General features: G+C 45.8%; 1 pseudogene; it reads right to left on the bottom strand.

Annotated features, from left to right (window-relative positions):
• Positions 1–372: 372 nt before the first annotated feature.
• On the bottom strand, positions 373–2,435 carry LOC144168931 (uncharacterized; annotated as a pseudogene).
• Between the last annotated feature and the right edge of the window lie 16,563 nt (positions 2,436–18,998).

An 18,998-nucleotide genomic window follows, 5' to 3' on the forward strand; every position in this document is an offset into this window, starting at 1 on the left:
CGGTGCACGTTAAAGATCCCCAGGTGGTCAAAATTAATCCGGAGCCCTCCACTACGGCGCGCCTCATCGCCTGCGTTGCGTCGGCACGTTAAACGCTAAAATCAGTCAACGACATCATAGGTTCTGTTGCAGGAAATGAGCTAGTGGGCCACATGGCCGTTCTCTTTTTTTCTTATGTTGCCGCCTTTTAAGAAATCTTTTTAGATTTTGATCCTAAAGTGATTCGTTTGAGTTTGCCTTAAAAAGGGCTGTTTAAAAAGACCCTTCAAGTATGTTACCAAATAAAAGTGAAAACTAATCACAGTTTAATTACTGAAATTACCCAAAATATGCACATCACGCCAACAGTCATAATTGCCGATCCCGTGATACAAAACAAAAATGGCTTGGCAGCAACGTAGTCGTGCATGCAGGCTGCGCAGTGAACTAAAATCTTTGCCCTGTCATCAATATTATGTATGATATGGCCAAAAAACAAAAAAATTGCGTAATTTCACGTGGTTGCATTTCTGTCGAAATCTTATAATATCGAAAGTTATGCATGGTTTTCAATTATCCTAGTTCATTGCATAGAAGAATGTCCCACAAAGAAGCATGGGAAGTTTCATCTAAAAATAATTGTTTATTCAAAAGTTATGACTTTTTGCGCAACAAAAAAGAACTGAAAATGAAGTTTTGAGAAAAACAAGAAATAAGTATTCCAAACATGTTATATACATTACTGGAAGTTCGTGGGAGGCTAAAAGCCACCAGGCTCATAGCTGGGATCTTCCTGAACTGCCACGCGTTCACCGTGTGATCGTTTAGCAGCTCGTCGTTTCTTTCGGGCTTGTTTTTCGTCTGCCGTTGACTGGCGCTTGCCGTTCTTCAAGTGTCTTCGGTCCCGGCTGTGGCAAGCTACTGTGGTGTAGTAGCCAGGGTCAACACCAGCGTGCATCAAGATGTCCCGCGTGCCACTATTTCCATTGTTGAAGTGATATATACAGTCGTATAGTCCAAACAAAACAGTGCGCAGGCCTACATAGACATCTTTAGGGAGACGCTGCCAGAGCATCCCATTGAAGCATTCATTCGCGTTCTGGGTTTTTCCGTGGAGGCATTTCGTCAAGAGTTCATCAGAACAGAGGTCTGCATACACGGGTTTAACTTTGTTCAGGATGTCACTAGAAAAACCTCTCCTGTGCTTGTAGCGTCCTGTGCCCAGAGCTTTCACCCGGTTGTAGGCACACCAACTTTTCACACCCAAAGGACAGAGGCCATGTCTAGGAGTTCCATCAGTCGAACTGCAGTGCAAGAGACTTGCTAGTGTGGCCTGCTTCATAGCCTGTAAGTTCCCCACATTTGCCCTGATTGCGATACCGGAATAATTTTGCAATCTATCGATCATAACATCCGTCAACTTCCCTTTACCTCTGATGCCACGAGTTGTCTTTTTTAGTTTCCTCAGTCGGCATCCGACACGCTTTTGCACGTGCCCAATGCACTCAAGTTTGCGCACAGAGCCAGTTCCGTACATATCTTTGACAGCCGCATGGCTTTTCGAGTCGCCGTCTCCATAAAAGTCAATGTACATAAGTCGCGTGTAGTTTCGGACCGCTCAAACATACGGTACAGTCCCACCGCCTCCATGCTACCAGCACTGCCTGTGTGGTTGGCTTGGCAGTCAGTGTGGTTCGCCTTCCATTCTTCGAACTCGGTGCTTGTGGAACACTTCTTCATATTTTCACATGCCCTGCACTTTGTTTACATTGCTTCCACGTCAATCACCTTTCCTGTGTCCACTGATATAATAGAGACACAACCATTCAAAGAGGAGTGTCCACACTTTTGCCAAGTGCCGTCACCCAATACGCCACACTCGTTACTGTTGACAACCTGGTGCACTTCTGCAGCGGCATCCATCATTGACTTTGACGCGACAATTTTCGCGGCCTCACAGAGCTTGGAAGAAACCTTGTCATAGGCCGAATGACAAAGTGGCAGTGGCATATTCATAACCTTCGAAAACGCCACAGCACCAGTACGTCCTTTCCCCAGCTGGCGCATAGCGTATACAAGCCGAACGTTGTTTTCCGCTGCACTTCCTGCTTTTTTTGATGAGGAAAACAAATGTTCGTAGACACATGCGCTACATACCACGGCGTATGCAAAACATACTCCTTGGCGTGAACGCTCCTCAAGCTTCAGTGAAATATTTTTGCATTCCGGTCACGCCAGCGACGCCAAAACTGAAGAAAGAATTTCGACATCTATAATCCTGTTCCCCGTAGCACAACACCGTCCGGTGGCACTGCACAGTCTTCCTCCAACTGGCCCAGCTTCACTTCGCTTGCCGAAACAGCCACGTTCACGTCACACTTTGTCGAGTCGTCCGTCGTGTACCGATTGCCACAGAACTTGCGTTTCGGCCTTTGTTTCACTCGGAACTTAGCCATAACTTGTTATATACGGTGAGACAACAAGCTAGGACACTGAAGTGACGAAACAATAGCTTTAAAACGCAGTACAACACGTCGATGCAGTGTGAACACACTGTCCCGTCGTGTGCCCCCATGTGGCAATTTGTTCAATTTGAATAAAAATTATCGCAATCACCATTGCTCAACGTTATCAACCTTTAAAATACGTCACCACAAACTAATCTAATAGTATCCTGCGTATTTGAGCAGAAACATAAGTTTGTTTTAATGATTGAAAGGTAGGTTTCGTTTTCACAAATGTCAGTTTCGGTTTCGCTAAATGTCAGTTTCGGTTTCAGAGAGGTCTGCCGGTAGTTGTAAAAAATATCATAACTTTCGAACAGAACCAGATAGAGACATAATTTTTGCACCAGCACAATTCTGGATGTCGGTAGAGTATTAAAATGTTAAAAAATGAAATTCGCTATTTTTGAAAAAAAACGTCATTTTCAAGGGTGGCAACATACCTTAATGGTGCAGCTGATTTGGGCAAAGTGTGTGTTAAAAGTGGTGTCAGTATGATTCTAACGAGGCAGTTTTTTGAATGAACCAAACTTGTGTTTTGTCTTCGCGGCCCCGCTAAAGCTGCCTGGTTCGGTGTTGCATCGTTATAGCGGAACATGCAAAATATCATTACCAAGATAAAAAGCCTCATACAGAAGCATGCAATTTAAATGAATTGTCATTCATGACCTTAATATTTGGCAATCTTGTCAAGAATTCAAATTTTGCAACGTTTTGTGGGTACTAATTTTTTAGCCTGTAGAGAAATTAAAACCCAAAAGGCTGTTTGGCTGTTGCCTGCCCTATATTGACCATTTACTACTGCTGCTTTTGTCTGGGTATGGTATAGCACTACAGTAGCTAAAATGTATCTAAAATGTGGTATAGGGAACGGTTAAAACTTTCATGATATATCTACACGTGTACGTAAGTGAGGGACATTGATCTGAAAATATGCATGTGACTGCTCCAATATCATTTTAGGGCTTAAAAACTGTAGTTAAAGCAGTGTGACAAATGGAATACGAGTTATATTCAATTCCCCAACCACAAACATGTTAGTCTTTGTTTATAGCCACGCACTGGTATAAATAAAATTCCATGTCTGATGTTACATGGGGTTCAAATTCATGAAAGTGTCATCCGGATGCTTGAAAGAACATTTCTATAGTCATTTCAAAAGGTGCTGAACAGAACGTTGCGATATTTTCGTTTAAAAAAAATATTTAGGTGAAATTTTGTGGCAAGACAATCTTCCACAAATAAAAACTGGAGTGGAATTTGTGAAAATCTTGTCCTTGAGAAAATAAAACCATTGAATGTTTATGTTGCTGTTATTCATCTATCTTCAGTGTCACTTTTCTTACTGTTTATTTCTATTGGGATTACATATTTACATGATTTCAGAGCTACTCCATTGCTCAATGAGAACTTTTGCAAAGGAAGCAATTTTTCATGACCACTTTGAAGTGAGCACTGCAGTAATGTTTCTCAATTGGTACAGCTTGACCCGTTTCACATGCCATAGCCGCATTATTGGTGGTGAAAGTTTGAGAGTAGAAGTATCCGTGACAGAGGGGTGACAGGACATCAGAAATGCATACTTAGTTATATTCTACATATCAGTAGTATACCTGGTAAAATGTGCATTGAATGCATCTCTGTGTTGGCTTAGCTTATGCGGCATTGGGCTGCTGACAAGTTTCTCCTTGTGGGCGCAGCCCTTTCAGAGAACAATGTTATTGATGTCTATGCATACAATGTGGACAATAAAGGCAGCTGGTTTTCCCTATCAGCTATAGCTTTGAAGTACTGAAATGCAGTTGGACGCTAAGTTCAAAAGCCCAGTCAGTTTTTATGGGATGCTAAAAATATGATTTCTGCACTGTTTGCGCAGCTCTGCATTTTTTTTGTAGGGAGGATCAGGGTGCGTGCAGCTGCTGACTGGAAATCTGTTGCCAAATGTGTCTCGGCAACGGTGAATTACTGCAGAGAGCGCGCAAACTTTACTTGCCCTCATTAGCTTTTGGGTTTCCCCAATGTCGTGTTGATTCAGATGTTCACATGGAGGGGTATCTTACCCTGTGCTGCGTACTGGGCCATCTTTTCCTGCCGCTTAGCCACAGGGTTGCTGAGGCGACCGTACTTCGCCTGCACCCAGTGTTCATGCCAGTGGCCAACAACCCGGTAGGCAGGGTTCAGAATGCCATTGGCCCGCAGTTGCACCCCTCGGTCCATGGCAGCGAGGTTGCGCTCGTGGCGCCTCAGGGCCTCGGCAGGCCCTAGACCCTCCTCAAAGTACTGCGCGAAGGCCGCTTTCGTCTCGCAGCTCGGTCGCAGCATTCGCAGGGCATCTGCCGACTCGGTGCTATGATTATGCTGCGACACAAGCTTGATCACGGCCTGTAGGGGCACCTCTCGGCAGAGAAAGGCATCATTCTTTTTGGTGTCCCTATTCACTTTTTTGATTTTGATGTCCAGCTTGGCTGGGCACCGGGTGCTCCGCTTCTCGCTCGTTTTATTTCGTTCGTTGTGCTGGCACACCCACACCTTGTGGAAGACCATCCTGAAACGACACTATTTAAAGAGATCTGAGTTTTATGGTGAGGAGTGCACTGGTGTTGCTATCAACCAGTATTGCTTTGGGGCATGAAAATTTATTATACAATTCTAATTCCACAGCCATATGAACTGCAAAAAATATACAGCAAAAAAATTGAGCTTGTGACCCTACAGATTAAAAAATGTTGGTGCTTAGTAAATGTCATCAGTGCGCACATGTTCACTAGTTGCTGGCACTGAAACCTTATGGGAATTTCTCTTTACCGCTGTCAAAAATGAAACCTACTGCTTGGTGGACACAAGCTCGTGTGAGCATGCAGCCAAATTCCTGCATCACTGAGTTATGCCAGGTAATGGCCTTTTTGTAGTACTGAAATTTACCACAAAGCATGGACCTTTTTCATCGCGATTTTTTCACATTGACGTTGGTTCTGAACATATAACATCCAATGTACACTTATCCAGAGATTTGCTTATAACAGGCAATCATATATGTACAAATAAAGCTATACTAGGTCACTTGAGGTTGTGCCTTGGAGGGAGCAAGAGGAAGGGGGGGGGGGGGGGAGGAGAGCATCGTAATTGGTGCAAAAGAGTCATTTTGAAATTTTCAAGGCATCAGAGGTATAATTTTTTGGGAACTGGAGATTTGGGAGATTTCAGATTTTAATTATAAAATATTTTGCACCGTACACACCCTAGCTGTCTCTTCGTACAAGATCGTTTCAGGCTAGCAGGACTGCTCAGAAAAATTAGTTTCTATGCTTTATGCGGCATGCCTGTCAAGGCACAGGACTCGTATTGCACTACAACTTTGACCTCTGCCGTGATCAAGGCACTTGTAAATAAATCAGGTTATTTATTTCCTCCATTTATCACACGTAATTTACACAATTTTTTTTTTTACTAACTGGTATTCTGTCAATAAACGTGTTTCATCTGAAGAAGAGACGATTTTTGAACACAGTAATAGCATCACTTACCTAGTGCACATCGAGCGAACGGTAAACAATCTAAGCGGTGTTGGTGCTGGCGCCGTACTGCTTCACCCACTCATCCGCAGCGTTCGAATTGGTGAGGTTACAGCGAAGCACCCTCACACGTGAGGCAGTTGCTGTGGGGTCTTCTATGACCTCCAGGCCGGCACCAGCGTTTTGCATGGTGCGAGGACTCGAGGCGACCGCAATGGATTTAGAAGAACGGACGTGTCACGCAAGGCGATCAAAAGCGGGACTGTTACACGTGCAAACGCAGCTTTTGAAATAAGCGCTCCTTGAATCGCCACTGCCAACATCTGGCAAATAAGCGTCGAAGTAACAGACACAAAACTGTGTTTCTCAAAACTATGCGCTTTCGTTTAAAATAACTTGAATGGGTGACTTTTCAAAAGATGCGTTCACAATACAATTATATATATTTTTAGAGTATCGTAGAAAACGGTCGTGCAGAGTGAGAAAAGAAACGTGTCCGTGCTGCCATCTAGTGGGCACAATGGGCATCAAATAACGTTTACTTGGCTAACTTCGCTCACCCATCTGAGAAAATTCGTCATTTGTCATACTTCTTGAGCATTATTTAGCGACGATAACGTAATATACAACATCAAGGAAGGTTACTTTATTGGCTGTATTAAGCAGTAGGCGCCGAGCGTACAGCGTTTGCTGTTATGTAGACGCGAAACGACTGTCCAGGGAGTATTTTGATCGGGTCGAGCACGTTGTGGCGTCTGTGCTAGCTGTTTTTTTTTTTCCTGGTTGGTTGGTGGTTGGGTGGGAAATGTTTGGGACCTCCACTGAAACTGGCATGCATGTGTGTTGGCACGCGTGAGCTAGGCGTCAGCTGTTTGCTGCTGCCGCAAGTGTGCATTCGTAGGCGTACTGGTGGCGATGGGCGTGCAGCGAGTTTGCTTTTGTTTAAACTGGCGGAACGTGAAGCTCCGAGTGTTCACCTTTGCCTTAAAATGTGCGAAGGTGGGGCTTTGTTAATCTGAAGATGCGTCATGTGATCTATTGAATTTACAATTACAAATTGTCGCCGCAGACGCGCACATGCCCCACCGGATCACAAGGACGTCCTCCCTGTGGTTTACTAACGCGCGTATAGACGCGCTTCGATCTCCGCAGATGCGCGTATCGTTACGATGCAAGAAGATGCGTCATGTGATCTATTGAATTTACAATGAGAATGTATTCTTACAATGAGATTTACAATGAGACATGTATTCTGCCAGTGCTTTTGGGCACGTGACAACCACCGAAGAACCATTGGCAAGGGGGTAGAGCTGTTCCAGGATCTCGTCCACTGTGAGACGTCACCAATGTCAAGCTGGACTAGAGGCTATTGCAGCTGAAGGTGGCAGTGGGGAAAGTAGGGAAAAGTGCTCCAAGTTCCATTGCTGAATGGATGGCCTACCGGCACACCGCGCTTCCTGCAGATGCCATGCGAACTGGCTGACAGGCAGGGATGAGCTGGATCGCGCATTGGCTCGGAGGTTTACCCACACGTCGAGTTGCGTGCTCCATGTGGATGCGAAAAATTTCCCCCGATGTTAACAAAATTCCCCTTTCCCCTAAAGACGACCGAAATTTCCTAGAGCTAGGGAAATTTTTCTAGAGTTGGCAGCACCAGACATTTGTGTTCTGTGGTTTTGTAGTTCCGTGGGCTTGCAAACGCCAAAATAAAGCACTGAGATGCGGCAGTGTAGAAAAAAAGATGACCCAAGCACTGTGAGTCATCATTCTTATTTTCGGCTCTCGCATGCTCACACAGCACCTGAACCAACAAAAACATGCATCTCTCACGCTAATACCCTGTCATCGCAAATAGCCCCCGCCACCTTAGGGAATTCGGCGTCTAGCCTTAGTAATAGCGGCACTGAAGTGGCGCGAACCAGAGGAGCCATGAACAAGCATGGGGCAAGTGCAAACGAGGGCGGCTTCATGGTTACATTGACACCTCGCCAACAGAAACAGATGGAGTAGAACACAATGAATTAGTAATGCAGCTTGACTTAATTCACTTTGTGAGTTCATAGATATTTTTCTTGAATAAGACCGAAACGCTTTGTTTGTCTAAGCTCCTGAAGGGATTAGAAAGGATATGAGACAAATTTGAGCATGATAACATGGCTAGTTTATTAGAAAAATGTGGGACGTATATGTCCCTTTGGCATATTCCGTGACTCTTGAAAGTGGGACAACACTGTCCCATTGTCTCATGAAGGCACCTTGCTGAGAGCACTTGCAACTTGCATGTCTATTTTGCTTGAAAGCCCCCAAAACACAGGGCACAGAAGGGCACCTTGCACGCCCCACAGACAAACTTCGTGCGGGCTTCATTTCCTGTGATTGAGCACCACCTGCACCTTCGCCTTGTTGGCACTTTTTGCGGATTGTGACTGTTTGCTGTGAATCGTATCTCTTCTGACACTCCAACCATCTTCTAACCGTTCTTTCGCCCCTCCTTATTCTTTCGGAATGGTCCAGTGCTTGTGTGGTGCCGGAATGTTTGTCCGTTTACAAACTGGCGTCCCAGAACAAGCCGAAACCACAAGTATGTTATGTCATTATTGGCGCTGTACTGTATGAACGCACTGACGACAGAAGCATCAAAGAGAAAATAAAATATCCCTTACCAGGACTTCTTGGAACGCCTTTCAGACGTGTAGGCATTTCTCTTCTGGTCGAATTTGTCCACTCCTCCCATCCACATGTTGTATTCTGCCAGTGCTTTTGGGCAACCGAAGAACCATTGGCAAGCTTCCGTGACACTTCCACGGTATCTGTTGGATCATGGAAATTCGACAAAAGGTGAACATCTTTACTGTCGTGCCACTGATAGGCTGTGACCTGACCTTTGGATCGCCACAGGTACTTTAGCCTTTAGCCCGTCTTTAGCCTGTTGTTTCGTTTCAACTCCACAGGCAAGTCTTTTCTGTTTGTGTGGACAGTCCCTGCAGCTAGGATGCTCCTGTCAGCAAGAGTTTCCATTAGTCTAGTGCAGGTGGAGTAGTTGTCAAAAAAAAGCCGCGTACCAGGCTGTATGTTCTCGGACAGGGAAAGTACATGTTCTCCAAGGCTTTGATTGGCTGGTCTTTGTGCGTTCTTCCCCTCGTACACTTCACACTTCAAATTGCAGCAAATAGCCTGTGGTTGAGTCTGCCCGGCACCAAACTTTATATTCTCTTTTTATGGGCTTCATTGGAAGGTACTGTTTCATGCTAGATCTTCCTTTGAAAGCAACCATGCTCTCGTCAATAGCCTGGTACGAAGACGGTGAGTATTCCTCCTGAAACTTTTTGTTCAGTTCATCGATGAGGGGCCTCAGTTTAGCAAGCCGGTCGTAACCTCTTCCCCTTGCTTCTTTTCCTTGCCTGGGTCGTTCACACGGAGAGAATTCATGATGTATAGAAATCTCTTGAACGACATCACTTGTGCAATTTCTTCGCAATGGAAAAGAGAATCGCGGCTCCAATAATGATAAAAGTGATGTCATGGTGACACGCTCATTAGAAGAAGCAACCCAAAATAGGCGGGAAGCTCATCTGCTGTCAGTACGGTCCACTTGTTCAGGTATTTTTGTGCACCGACGCAGTTTGTGTGCTCTACTATCATGTCCAGCACTTCCTCATCGAGATAGAGAGCAAAACAATCGGCGGCACGCACCACAGGCTTTGTTGTGTACTGCGGGTCCCATGATTTTTGATTCCCCACGAGGATCGGCGGTTCAGTCGTACCCCAATTGTCACCAACTTCCTCTTCTACTATATCCTCGACTTCGTAATCAGGCTCGACAACTTCCTGGTTGCTTTTTTTTCTTCGTTTTGCAATTGTCGTTCGGCGCCTCTTTCGTTTGCCTGCTGACGGCCCAGCTTCGTTTTCATCTTCGTCGAGACTAGAATCCGGGGGTGCAAGCTGCGGCACGAACTCGTCCTCACTGCTTTGAACCTCATCCTCACTGGTTTCGGACTTATCTGGAAGGCTGAAGAACAGCTCCAATGCTTCCTCACGCGTGAGCGAGTCCACTGGAAACTGACAAAACGCAAAATACAACTGTAGTAAGCGTCAGTTTTAGGCCTGGTAAAATAAGCATGGAATTTTAGGGTATGCTGGCTTTGACATCAGCATAGCATGTCCTATTGCTCGGATTTTTAAAATGTTCACATCAACGCATGTACAAAGTATTTCTCTGAACGGGCATAAAAGGAAAATCTTACCATTCATTCTGAAATCCCGTAAATCCAGTCCTACGGGAGCGCAAATTCTCAGTGCCACTACTGAACGGACACAATTTTCATCTTAGCGCACCTGAAGTGCCATCTACCGAAGTATTTCAAAACTTCAAAACTTTAGCAAAAAACATCTCTCTCCAGAGGCCCACAGTAGAAGGCAGCACAATGCTGTTGAACAGCGTTAGACTGGCGTCATCTGCTACAGCATTTTTACCAGACCAAAAAGTGGGACCTTTTTACCTGTTATCCCGCAGAGGGTTAAATGCAGGGTACCAAAACTATTGCGAGGTGTTATCGATAGCCATACAGACTGCTTGGATTGCTCATAGTATGACGAAGTTTATCGAGCAAAAAAAAGTCACGTGCACTCTCCCTTCACCTTCAAAAGTGCCATTCCGACTGGTGGAGTGTCGCGAGGGTCAGGAATTTTCTGTGCATAGGCGCTCACCTTCCAGCTTTGAAAGTTCTATTTACAGTGCGATGGGGATGGCCAATTTCACGGGCTTAGCGCTTAGCATTTCTTAGACAGACACTTCATGCAACATTACGGGACTGCTGCCTCTGCCTGCACAACACAGTGGCGAATGGACAACTTTCGTCCCTTTCTCGCGAGCTATCCTTTTCAATCTCTTTCAGTCTGGACCCATGGGAGCTGGTCACGTGGGGTCCTCCAAGCGTCATTGCAAGGGAGATACGAAATTCCCTCGTCTTCAACGCCCGTGGCGTAAAGAGTACTTCTCCCATGAAAGCGCGCCACATCGAGGAAGCATTGGAAAAGGAAGCTTCGTTGCAGGGTTGGCCCAGATTGCTTGAAATGGACCACAATGTTGCAGGACTTACCTCTCGGTGCAGTCAGGCGCAATTGGCGCAGCAATCACATCACTGCTTTCTTATATGCTCGTTTAAGCGACTTCCACTTGTTGTCTGCTTGGAGAGGGGTTATGGTGTCGTCCGGAAGCTGAACGTTATAAACTTTTTCCATGCCCTCCCACATTGCTTGTTTGTGCGGAAAACTTTTGCACCTTCAATGCAGAGCCTGGCCTGGTACAAAAGAAAATGGCTCTACTTGAGTCTGCGCAGTGAGAGAATATCGCATCACAGCCGTCACACGCACCAAAGGCCAGCAACAAGGCAGGAGTGGACTGTTTCCAGTAGGAATCCGTGCATGCGAAAGCTGCTGGTCTGTCATTCTCAGCAGCTGCCTTGGGCAGTAAAAACAAAAGAGCACACCCTGAGCTTGCTGCTCGGAGGGCGGCTGCGCTTCCTAGCACAATTAGATGGCACGCGGCTTCAGGTATGCTTGAAGGTGAGGTGGCTCCAAGTCGAAGTACGTCGACACCTGGCTTCCGTACATACATGTATGACAGTTAGTGAGGATCACAGCAGTCTTGTACATTTCACCCACCTGCTTACGAAGAGGTTTTTAGTTTATTTTAAATCAAGGAAGGCAAATCCCTTGACCACTTTTCCTAATCCCCATTCGACAGCTTGTCGGGCAGAGCTCATGCCTTTATTGAATGCGTCCTGTACTGGAGTCAGGCTGAACCCATCATATATGCCCATTTGACAGCTTTTTGGACAGAGCTCATGCCTTTATTGAATGCTCCCTGTACTGGAGTCAGGCTGAACCCATCGTATGCTCATTCGACAGCTTGTCGGACAGAGCTCATGCCTTTATTGAATGCATCCTGTACTGGAGTCAGGCTGAATCCATCGTATGCCCATTCAACAGCTTGTCGGACAGAGCTCATGCCTCTTTTGAATGCATCCTGTAGTCGAGTCAGGCTGAACCCATCATATATGCCCATTCGACAGCTTGTTGGACAGAGCTCATGCCTTTATTGAATGCATCCTGTACTGGAGTCAGGCTGAACCCATCATATATGCCCATTTGACAGCTTGTTGGACAGAGCTCATGCCTTTATTGAATGCTTCCTGTACTGGAGTCAGGCTGAACCCATCGTATGCTCATTCGACAGCTTGTCGGACAGAGCTCATGCCTTTATTGAATGCATCCTGTACTGGAGTCAGGCTGAACCCATCGTATGCCCATTCGACAGCTTGTCGGACAGAGCTCATGCCTACATTGAATGCTTCCTGTACTGGAGTCAGGCTGAACCCATCGTATGCCCATTCGACAGCTTGTCGGACAGAGCTCATGCCTCTATGAATGCATCCTGTAGCGTGTGCAAAGTGCAGCTTGTTTCTTTTTCACGACGATAGTGAAGGTCTTAACGAACTCACTTTTCAATTGAGTCCTGTGGATCAGAGAGCTCTCGTGGTTCTGTAGCTGCGTCTTTTAGGTAGAAGAACATATGCCGAAAAGTTTCTTCGTCGTCCCACCTGTTGAAGATCCGGATGCGCTCCAGCTTCTCCAACCATTTGTGGAAAGACTTTAACCCAAAGGTTCCAGTGTGCGCATTTTGGCCCTTGCCAACCTTCGGCCTGCAGAACAGGACGCACACTTGGCAAAATGCATCCTCATGAAGTGCTGAGTAGATCAACCATCTATATTTTTTAAGCAATGCCAACTGAAATGTTTGCAGTCTTTCATAGATTTGAATGTGTAACCTTTAGGAGGAATGCACGGAGATGTCAGAAGCTGATATCTAGTCTGGTCCTCTATTGTGAGGTGATTCAGGTTCTCCAGAAAAAAATAACGGGCTCCGAATACCAACTGCACCGACTCAACTTAACCTGCTGCGTTTTGTAGAGAGTGTACAAGCGAGTAGTTGTTTACAGTGCTGTAACTCAAGCTACATACATTAAAGAATTCTCAAGGCATTCCAGATGAAACCTGTGGTTCAGCATCTGCTTGGTTTCTCGTGCTTAAAGGCCTCTTGCCTTTTGCTACTAGCCTGATTTAGGCTCTTTGTAAAAAAAGTACATGCAAGTCATGTAAAAAGCAGTAACTTCAGCTGCTGTTTGCTGGCAGTAGTTGGGGCATCTGAGTTGAAGCTTTTGCGTTGCATGAACTCTGTTAAGGCAACGCAAAAGCTTCAATGTTTAAAATGCTCTCGTGGTCAGCTCTTCAATGCTAAGCCACGTTGTGGACGCATTCTCCAGGTCTAGCACAAACCGATACAGCTGGCTAGGTGTAATCTTCGCAGCCAGTCTTCAAAATACATTTGCAGGCTACGTATCCTGCAACGTAGAAAATCGGCCTGTTGTTGCTTTTAGCAACAACACAAGAGTGGTTGGTCTCACCGTCTGTCACCAATTCCTCAGCAGTACTCATGTTGCCATTTTCTACAAGCTTATCAATCAGCTGTTGCCTGCCGCTGGGTTGATCCTGCCGGCCAGAATCAGCTGGTAAAAGTGTGCTCAGAATTCCTGGCTTGCAGTTTCCTGTTGACACTGGCGAGGGTGTTAAAGCTCAGGCAGTTAACCGTGATGATAAACTGCCGGGTTATGGGGTGAGTGTTGCAACCAGATGACTGCCTCGCGATTCCAAAAAGATTCTCGGCAAGGTCTTGGCTAATTTGCGAGGTCATAATATGCCTGAAGCCAACCTGCTGACGTTGTAGGTATGTGGGAGTACACTGGCTATTGTGACTATCAGGCCCGTCGCTGTAGTCTTGCTCAAGAATCCTTGCGCTCCATTCATGTGGGCCTCCCAGTCTGCCAGAAAAACTTGAAAAGATTTAAGTTCTTTCACTGATGCAGAGTGGGGCCTCAGTGCCTCGGCTGGAAAGCGCGACGTCATGACTTATATAATGTCACGAATTGACCTGCAAAATAGAACACAAAATCATTTCTAGTCCAACACATTTATACCTAACATAGTATGCTGGTTGCCTTTGGACAAAAGTAACAGCATTGTTGACCAGAGATTTCAGCATCTTACCCAAAGAATTTTATGGTAGCACTGACGTCAGCACAGGCCTCCTCAATCTTTGGCTTGTACAGTTCCAGTCCGTGACTGACTTTGTCACTCAATAGTTGAAGGGTTAATGAAACCCCCTCATCTTTTCAAAATTGTTGGGGTGTATGGCTGGCTGTGATTCTGTGCATTGCTTGCAATGTTGCACAGCAGAGGAACCCACAGCAAAGGAACCTAAAGAACACCTAAACGATATGTTATGTGTTCCTTAGGTTAGCAACAAAAGGCCAACCCTTGTGGGCCACAAATAGTTCAACAAGCAGTTTTGACTTAATTGGCTTTTCGATATTTCGTAGTCAAACTTGAGGAGGTGATTCTGCAGGCATTTTATCAGATGCGGATAGTCTGACAGCAAGCACAGCTGCCGCTACGTGTCCACAGGGTTGTGGACTGCACTTTGTTTCCACTGAAGACGCTGAGAGGCCCATTTAGGTTCACATTTTCCAGTTCTACGATGATCTAAGGTGAGGAAATCTACCAAGACCAGCCTTTTCTGCTAGAATATCAGCTTCAAGGATTATATTCGTCAGCAGGCTTACCTTCACATTGCTACGTGTTGCAAAGGCTGCGAGCACGTGCATCCACTTTCCAGTGAAGGGCACAAACATGGTTACCGTGCTGTGGTCGCAGACTGCACGTTTATCCTGGGCAATAGTAAAACGGTCGAGGTTAACAAATGCATCCACATGTCCTGCAGTGGATACAGAAAGATGCCCTTAGAGTTTCATTTAATCCACAATGAATTCTCTATGACGAGAGAATTCATCCATTGCAGAAACCTTCTCCCTTATTACATCCAGAACTTTTTCACTGAATCTAAATCCTGTCTTGTAGCACTTCAAGTACTTTTGAAGTGTCGTTTTGCTGGGAAGTGCTAGAACTTGTTCTTTCCTTAAGTATTCATACAGCTGGGAACTTTTCATTTTCATGAATAGGCATGATTCCAGCACCCACTGGTTTGGATACCTCATGTCTCTGGTGCTTTCACGTGTTGCAGCTTTGAAGATATTCAGTTTTTCTTCTCGTTGCTTTGGAAGAACTATTTTTGCCTTCACATCTTTTCGTCTGATCGCTTTCTTTTTGGCAGTCATTGTGTTAAGCTGGTGCTCCAGTGTGCTGGCATGGTTTTGAAGGCGTGCGGTTTCCCGCTTTAACAACTTGAGTCTGTGGGCAGCGGGATTTCTTGCTGGAATACTAACAGGGGCTTTCATGCATGACTTTCTTGTGAGCAGAAATTTGGGAAGAGTCTTGCACTCTTCACGGACTACATGCAAATGAAGCATATGAATGCACAGATAAATTGGACATGCCAAGAAGAAAAATTAGTTGGGCACAAGAAAGCTTCTTTTAAAGCAATATATTACCTTCAGCGGCATCAGGCATCGTGTGCTGAAGACGACGTGACCTCGGCTGGCAGTTAGTCTTTAGCTTCAATGTCAAGAAGCGTGCTATTTGACTGAATTCCGCTGCAGTCATGACTCCCTTGCATGCATGGCTTAAATGTGTCTTTTCCAAGATACTGGCTGCATCAGCAAGCGATTCCACAACTTAGTCGTCGCGCAGTGCACCTTGAAAATAAACCTGGGCAACAAGTTTGGCTTCACATGACATAAAGCAGACTGCCTTTTCGTGTGCCATCTCCGGCCTTTCGTCTTTTCTCACATAAATTGCAAGTATTTTGCAGGGAAATCATGTGCTTCAATGCAAGACCAGTAAGCGGGTGGTGTAAGGGGCTGAAGGGACGGCTTCTTACTCTGTACCGGACTGTTCGTGGCTGTTGCTCTTTTTCTGTCAGGCCTTTGCCGTGGTGTTGTGACAGAAAGATATGCTGGACAGCTGGGCAAAAGTGTGGGGATTGCACCTGGCGCCAGCAATGGGTTCCCTCGTGTAAGCCGCACTTCGCTGCCGTTGATGATATGCACGTAGTCTCGCAAATTGCAGTGCGGCTCAAAATGATTCTCACATACTGTTGACAACTCGGCGCGGGGATTGTCACTTCTTTGTAGATTACGCTCCCACTTCCGCAGCTCAGTATCCTTAGGAGCAAAAAACAGCGATGCTTTGAAACCACCTGGGTAACCGCTCTGGCAACCCGGTACAAAGCAATGAGATTCCATTCTTGGTTTCACCATTTACATGGCTTGGAGGTCTCACAGCAGTCTGCAGCTGAACCTTTGTGAGAAGCAGAGACGCATCACAGCAACCGTTGCAATGTAGCACAGCTTGAGTGGATGCAGCTGAGCTGCCACGGCTGTTTCGCAGTATGAGAAGATGCAGCAGCGCTCCGCGCGGCGGTCGCTGTAGTTGCGAGCCGGCCTGAAGGCGGGCATGCCCTCCAGGTTTTCTAGCACTTGCAAGAGCGGAAGCTTGGGCGAGTTGGTAATACACTGCATTGGCGGGAAGCGCAAACTACCACGGGGACAAGAGAAGAAAACAAACATATACAACACGAAGCACTTGAGTTTGAGTTTTCTATACCTCTCTGAAAAGCAAGGTGTTCATGATAGTGCTAAAGGCGTTCAAAATACTGAGATTTTGAGGAGCTGCTTCAATAAAAAATTCTATGCACCTGAGCCTAAAAACGTGGACTTTGCCTCAGTCCAGGCCATGCATGGAATCTGCTGGGGCAGTTGTGTGTTTCGCGCCGACGTGAAGTTCTTCCAATGGGGCAAACTTTGTGGGGTTCTTAAATTGTACGTCGACCAGCGACGTCACCTGCAGGTAATCTGGCTTGATGCAAAACACGAAAATACATCTTAACGTATGAACACCTCATCATGCTGTAAATGCATCCTCGTCTCTTCTAACTGCATTTTCTTGTTCAAGTTCGTTAAGATGGGAAGTATGTGCTCCAAAAACTCGAGGCATAATTTCGTTTAAGGGTATGTTAGTTTCTTTAGTATTGTCTCGGCTGAAAGGAGGCGGTCTTCGGTAGCTGCTTTTTTTAAAAACAAAACAAGTGTCGGCATGTGCTCTAGAAGGCGAGTCCTCATACCTTGAGATATAGCCACGATGTTTGGCTTGGGTGGAACAACTTGTGTGGTTTGACATCTGCTAGCTACTGGGAATTTTTTGTATCTTGATGTTTGTTTCGGCGACAAAAAGTAGTTATAATCATCTCAAGCCAGCTCCTCAGCTGCTCTTCGAAAACACAGTGGACTGGAAGACCACGCAAATTGCCTCCTCTTCATTCTTTCAGTTCAGTAAGCATGTTTTCAAGTCTTCGAATAGCCGTTCATTCTACTAGTAGTTAAACGAGGTTGTTATGTTGTGGTGAAGCCACTGCTATAAGCCACGTTTGCACATGCAATGATTCGTCTTGAGAAACTAATTTTTTAAAACCTTTCCCCAGTGGGTAACACTCAAGATCGAACGAACATCTTTTATGGTACTTGAAGGCATTCTCCTCACCAGTTTTCTTGCTTCATAGTGCAGCTGAATGTACAAGATTTTCGTTTTACCATTCACAGTTTGTGGGCTGCAATCAGCCTCATCACAAGCCCTTTTTAATTTTTTCTTCGGGGGGGTCTTTGCTAGAATTGGTGTGTTTTTCACAGGCTGGTGGCGTGCCTGCCTTGCCTTGCATTACTGATCATCCGTCCACTGATCCTGACTTGGAAACTGGTAGCATGCATGGTGCAACCTCTTGTGTTGCCTGCCCGTCTGCTCCTTGCACTGTTGACACAACTCGTACCTCTAGTGAAATGGACGCCTCGCTTCTATGTTTTGCAAAGCTTGTGTTCAGATGTTTAGGGGAAAATTGTATTATCTCAACATTCAGCACACTAATACACTTATCAACACAAAGAGCTTCAGCAACATAAGATAATTAATGATTCTGGTTTCTCATGATGACCATACGTTATGATTTGCCAGTTGCTGTTGTGTTGAAGTTGGAGTCTTCGTTCAAGCCTCTTGCGCATAAAACTCGACCTTGAGAATGAAAACAGTTCCAGTGTAAAATCGCAGTTCAGATGCTTGTAAACGTCACATTACCCTCCAGAGCGCGTGGGTACAAGCTTCCTCACTTCACGGGGAAAGAGTTTATGTGCGTCCTCCAAGAGACACTTCAGGTCATTTATCACTCGCTGCGTTACGGCATGCAGAACTCTGTGCTCCCCAGGGAACTTTAAAAAATAAGCACATTTTCTTCTTGGCCCTCTCGACAAAGTGTGATGTGATGGATTCGGGTGAAGGCTGTTAAATTGAACAACCTGTTTGGGATGCGTCGGTGCGCACCTCTTCAGCATGACTGCCCTTCTGGGCTGCTGGCGGTGCTCCTGGTGCAGTCGCAGAATCTGGTGGAGTCGTAACATCATTGGCAACGCCTGTGTCACCAAGGCAGGCAGCACTGGCCATGACGTCGGCACCAATGAAGCTCCTGTGTTTACGGTACATGTACATGTTTTTCTTAAACGACGTTATGACTGAACAAGTTTTCGTGCACCCTTCAATGCTACACATTGCTTGAAGGCTCAACTCCAAGCTGTGGTAATCGCCAATGTGCGTCAAGAAGAACAAAGAGAGAGAGAGAGAGAGTATACTTTATTAAAATGAAAGGAGCCAAGTGGTCGGCTTCCTCAGTTCACAACCCCGTTTGAGCGTCCAGCCGTCTCAGTCCGGTGGATTGGCCGTAGCTGATCTTCGACACTCGAGCTGGCCAGTTCTCCCCCCCACTGCTCAACTGAGGGATTAGAATACTTTGTCGTAAATAATGCACATATATGGCACCAGAGCAACTTCGGCAAACTTTGCACACCTGATGTGTCGGTCGCACCAGGCGCGAAAGCCACCATTTTCGTAAGTCGGATCACGTCACATGAATCGACACAGAGACATATGGAAATGAATGTTGTGTGTG

Source organism: Haemaphysalis longicornis, unplaced genomic scaffold, assembly GCF_048455015.1.
Source record: "Haemaphysalis longicornis isolate Haplotype H1 unplaced genomic scaffold, Haemaphysalis longicornis Haplotype H1 scaffold_2, whole genome shotgun sequence".
Lineage (NCBI taxonomy): Eukaryota > Metazoa > Arthropoda > Arachnida > Ixodida > Ixodidae > Haemaphysalis > Haemaphysalis longicornis.